Genomic DNA, 6000 nt, shown 5'->3' on the forward strand with positions numbered 1-6000 from the left:
TACCAAAAACACTCACAGCTGTAATCACCGCCAAAGGTGCTTCTACAAAGTACTGATACAGTTGTGAATACTAATGTACAGTAAATTAGATATTTCTAAAAGCTTGTTTTGACTTTTTCATTATGGGGTATTGTGTGTAGATTGGGGAGAAAAAAAATATTTAATCAATTTTCAATTCAGGATGTAACATAACAAAATGTGAAATAAGTCAAGGGGTATGAATACTTTCTGATGGATGACGTCTCTGTTCTACTTGTAGAGTGCTACATGTAGAACAGAGACATCATCCATATTATTTGACCAAACAGATACAATCCATACCATAAATATACATTCCTCACTCCTGTTTCTCAGAATTGCTGGTTTTGTTAAGGTGCCTGCAAATCATGTCATTGCTGTGATTCCTTTTTCTATTCCAAAGCCTGGTCGCCATTGATGTGTTTTAAAACATCAATAACATCAAATGCAACTAAAGTGATCAAGTTTTTCATTGCAGCACTTAGCAATATACACTGCTGAAATGTTATTTGCCTGCTGAATTCTACGTCTCATCATGTTTGTATTTCCAAAGAGGTATTATCCAGTCTTTAAACATGAGAGAATATACAGTGCATTCGAAAAGTATTCAGTGCATTCGAAAATAATTCAGACTCCTTCCCCTTTCAACATTTGTTACCTTACAGCTTTATTATAACATTTTTTTTAAAGCTCATCAATCTACACACAATACCCCCATAATGAAAACGGGAAAACAGGTTTTTAGAAAGTATGTAAAATTACATGTATTTATGTAAGTATTCACACCCTTCGCTATGACCTCAGGGGAATCCTGAATCCATTGAACATCCGTGAGATGTTTCTACAACTTGATTGGAGTCCACCTGTGGTAAATTCAAATGATTGGACATGATTTGGAAAAGCCAACACACATTTACATTTACATTTACATTTAAGGTCCAACTGATGAAATTGCATTTCAGAGCAAAAACCAAGCCATGAGGTCAAAGGAATTGTCTGGAGAATTCCGAGACAGCATTGTGTCGAGGCACAGATCTGGGAAAGGGTACCCAAGAAATTCTGCAGCATTGAAGATCCCCGAGAACACAGTGGCCTCCATCATTCTTAAATGGAAGAAGTTTGTAACCACCAATACTCTTCATAGAGCTATCCCCTGGCCACACTGAGCAATCGGGGAGAAGGGCCTTGGCCAGGGAGGTCACCAAGAACCCGATGGTCACTCTGACAGAGCTCCAGAGTTCCTCTGTGGACATGGGAGAATCTTCAAGAAGGACAACGATCTCTGCAGCACTTCACCAATCAGGCCTTTATTGTAGAGTGGCCAGATGGAAGCCACTCCACAGTAAAAGGCACATGACAGCCCGCTTGGAGTTTGCCAAAAGACACCCCAAGGACTCTCAGACCATGAGAAACAAGATTCTCTGATCTGATGAAACCGAGTTTGAGCTCGTTGGCCTAAATGCCAAGCGTCATCTGGAGGAAACCTGGCACCATCCCTACGGTGATGCATGGTGGTGGCAGCATCATGCTGTGGGGATGTTTTTCAGTGCCAGAGTCTGGGAGACTAGTCAGGATCAAGGCAAAGATGAACGAAGCAAAGACCAGAGAGATCCTTGATTAAAACCTGCTCCAGAGCGCTCAGGACCTCAGACTGAGGCAAAGGTTAATCTTCCAACAGAACAATGACCCTAAACACACAGCCAAGATAATGCAGGAGTGGCTTTGGGAGTGGCGCAGCCAGAGCTCGGGCTTGACCCCGATCTAACATCTCTGGAGAGACCTGAATATTGCTGTGCAGCGATGCTCCCCATCCAACCTGACAGAGCTTGAGGATCTGCAGAGAAGAATGGGAGAAACTCCCAAAATACAGTTGTACCAAGCTTGTACTGTCATACCTAAAAAAAGACTTGAGTCTGTAATTGCTGCCAAATATGCTTCAACAAAGTACTGAGTAAATGGTCTGAACACTTAGGTAAATGTGATATTTCCATTTAAATGTTTCATACATTTGAAAACAATTCTAAAAACCAGTTTTTGCTTTGTCATTGTGGGTTATTGCGAGAAGATTGATGAGGGAAAAAAACGAAATTATTTTTAGAATAAGGCTGTAAAGTAACAAAATGTGGAAAAGGTGAAGTGGTCTAAATACTTTCCGAATGCACTGTAAATTGTCCACAGCAATAAAATGGGCTACTTTTTATGTGAATTAATGAGGAGGCCGGAACACACCTCAATTCAAACTGTTGTTAAAAAAATCTAACTTGTTTTCGAAGATCATTTGAAATTGAAAGTTGAAACACAATATATAAATCATTAGCAGGCAGCGTGCTTTGGTTGAGGGCAGAGCGGGTTTACTGTTCTGTTGTGTAACAATCACATTTTGGATATTTAGAACTCACACTTGACAAGGTTCAAATCAGATCCACTAAGTGTAGAGTGATGTACTAGTGAAGACGAGACTAAAGTCCCACTAGCCACCAAAGAAGTACAGTACCAAATTAATTATTATTGTTATTTTCTGCCGTCAAAATCAATCTGGTTCGATGCAATTGGATTGCACAGTTAAGTTATAGTGTGTATTCGTGGCACCCAGTGTTAATTAAGTGAGGGAAGAAAAACTTTTATTTTGTAATAAGAATTCTTTACAGGGCTTGGAAATTGGGAAGATACACTTCGACTCAAGGTATTGATTTTTCACTTGGAATGACTTCTCTGGTCCATTCATCTCTTGGCCAATAAAGTGCAGAATCCTGTAGAGGCCTTGTCAGTTTGGAGATTTTATGTCGGGGGTGATGAATTACAGCTCGCCTCTCTGTTAACATGTTCCTATTGCCCTACGGCAGATAGGCAGAGCTAGGAAGGCACATAATGGACCTCAATTTAAAAGCATAGGTAGACAAGAGTCCAGGCACCTTTAAAATACATGATCTGCCAAATAGCTCATAGAAAGTAGCTGCACTAAAGGAAGGAGTACACCGACCAATTAATCTGTCTTATTGCTCTAACCCCAGGGTAGGACTTGCATTAGAATAGTTCAAATAGAATTAATCCATTTTTGAAGACTAAGTTGAGGTTGCATTTGTTTTGGATGAAAACTATTTCTGAAATAAACTAACGAAAGCTGCATTGGATAAGCAGCCTCTATGTTAGCCATGTATTGTCCATATACCACAAACCTCCGAGGTGCCATATTGCTATTATAAACTTGTTACCAAAAATATAAAGAAAATATAAAGAGTAACTACAGAAACGATTTCCTGAAATGACATGGAACGATCCTTGAAAGAGTAGCCACAGAGTTTAGTTTCAGAGTCTTGTGGGTGAATACGTTTAGTTTTTTTCTCCCTCAACTTCTCTCATGAAATCCCCTGAGATATCAACAGGAAATTGCATTTTGGTTCAGAAGCCACTAAGACGCATTAGAAGTCTTAATGGACTTTGCCAAAGCAAGGGGCGTCAGGCTGGTGTTGATTGTGCCTACTAGACGCAGCAGAAACTGCTTCACACCTCTGCATTATTCATGTCTCTATTACAATTATTGTCCTAATTGTAATAATGTTTGGGCGGCAAACTGCTTTGAAGGAAAAGAAAGCTTCTCCTCTCTCTTCTCCCGCTCTCTCTTTCTCTCTCCTTAATTTTAGGATGGGAATGCTAATGCGATTGTTTTTCATCCAACAGGATTATAGTCTCCATTTATGAAGATTATAACTTGTGCTGCCTGAAAGGCAAAACAAGTTTGGAAATGATCACGCCTCTTAGTTTTAATTAAAAATCACAGACAGCTTAATTGCGCTGCTGTTGTGCTCTACTGATGCGTGACTGCTTCAAAAACTAAAGGAAAGAAGGCGGGTGCTGCTGTTTCTGACGAAACCAAGATTGAACTCTTTGGCCTGAATGCCAAGCGTCATGTCTGGAGGAAACCTGGCAGCACCCCTACTGTGAAGCATGGCGGTGGCAGCATCATGCTACGGGGTTGTTTTTCAGCGACAGGGACTGGGAGACTAGTCAGGATCGAGGCAAAGATGAACGGAGTAAAGTACAGAGAGATCCTTCATGAAAACCTGCTCAAGAGAACTCTGGACATCAGACTGGGGGCGAAGGTTCACCTTCCAACAGGACAACGACCCTAAGCACACAGCCAAGACAATGTCGGAGTGGCTTCGGGACAAGTCTCTGAATGTCCTTGAGTGGCCCAGCTCGGGCCCAGACTTGAACCCGATCCAACATCTCTGGATAGACCTGAAAATAGCTGTGCAGCAACACTACCCATCCAACCTGACAGAGCTTGTGAGGATCTGTAGAGAAGAAGGGTAAAAACACAGGTGTGTCAAGCTTGTAGCGTCATACCCAAGACTCAGTGCTGTAATCGCTGCCAAAGGTGCTTCATAAATGTACTGAGTAAAGGTCTGAATATGTATGAAAATGTGCTATTTATATTTAATATATTGGCAACAATTACTAAAAAACTGTTAATAAACCTCTTGTTGCTTTGTCATTATGTAGATTGATGAGGGAAAAAAACGATTTAATACATTTTAGAATAAGGCTGTAAGGTAACAAAATGTGGAAAAAGTCAAGGGGTCTGAATACTTTCCGATGGGACTGTATATACTGTATAAAGTGCATTTGGAAAGTATTCAGACCAAGTCGTATTATGGCAAGAACAGCTCAAATAAGCAATGAGAAATGATAGTCCATCATTACTTGAAGGTCAGTCAATGCAGAAAATGTCAAGAACTTTGAATGTTTCCATAATTGCAGTCGCAAAAACCATCAAGCGCTATAATGAAACTGGCTCTCTTGAGGACCGCCACAGGAAAGGAAGACCCAGAGTTACCTCTGCTGTAGAGGATAAGTTCATTAGAGTTAGCAGCCTCAGAAATTGCAGCCCATATAAATGCTTCACAGAGTTCAAGTAACAGACACATCTCAACATCAACTGTTCAGAGGAGACTGTGTGAATCAGGCCTTCATGGTTGAATTGCTGCAAAGAAACCACTACTAAAGGACACCGTTAAGAAGAAGAGACTTGCTTGTGCCAAGAAACACGAGCAATGGACATTGGACTGGTGGAAATCTGTCCTTTGGTTTTGTACCAACTGCCATGTCTTTGTAAGACGCAGAAGAGGTGAACGGATTATCCCTGCGTGTGTGGCTCCCACTGTGAAGCAAGAAGGAGGAGGTGGTGTGATGGCGTAGGGGGTGCTTTGCTGGTGACACTGTCTGTGATTTATTTAGAAATCAAGGCACATTTAACCAGCAAGGCAATCACAGCATTCTGCAGCGATACTCCAACCGATCTGGTTTGCGCTTAGTGGAACTATATATATTTTTTCTCAACAGGACAATGACCCAACATACCTCAAGGCTGTGTAAGGGCTATTTGACCAGGAAGGAGAGTGATGGAGTACTGCATCAGACGACCTGGCCTACACAATCACCCGACCTCAACCCAATTGAGATGGTTTGGGATAAGCTGGACCGCAGAGTGAGACCGTTGGAAAAGCATTACAGGTGAAGCTGGTTTAGAGAATGCCAAGAGTGTGCAAAGCTGTCATCAAGGATCTAAAATATCAAATATATTTTGATTTGCTTAACACTTTTTTGGTTACTATATGATTCCATGTGTGTTATTTTTATGTTTTCACTATTATTATACAATGTAGAAAATAGTCAAAATAATGAAAAGCCCTTTGAATGAGTAGGTGTGTCCAAACTTTTGACTGGTACAGTATAAATACACTACCATTCAAAAGTTTGGGGTCAATTAGTAATGCCCAGATGGCCAGTATCCCAGAGTCGCCTCTTCACTGTTGACATTGAGACGGGTGTTTTGCTGGTACTATTTAATAAAGCTGCCAGTTGAGGTCTTGTGAGGTGTCTGTTTCTCAAACTAGACACTCTAATGTACTTGTCTTCTTGCTCAGTTGTGTCTCCCACTCCTCTTTCCATTCTGGTTAGAGACAGTTTGCACTGTTCTGT

The sequence above is a fragment of the Oncorhynchus nerka genome, linkage group LG13 (genome assembly GCF_034236695.1).
Source record: "Oncorhynchus nerka isolate Pitt River linkage group LG13, Oner_Uvic_2.0, whole genome shotgun sequence".
Classification (NCBI taxonomy): domain Eukaryota; kingdom Metazoa; phylum Chordata; class Actinopteri; order Salmoniformes; family Salmonidae; genus Oncorhynchus; species Oncorhynchus nerka.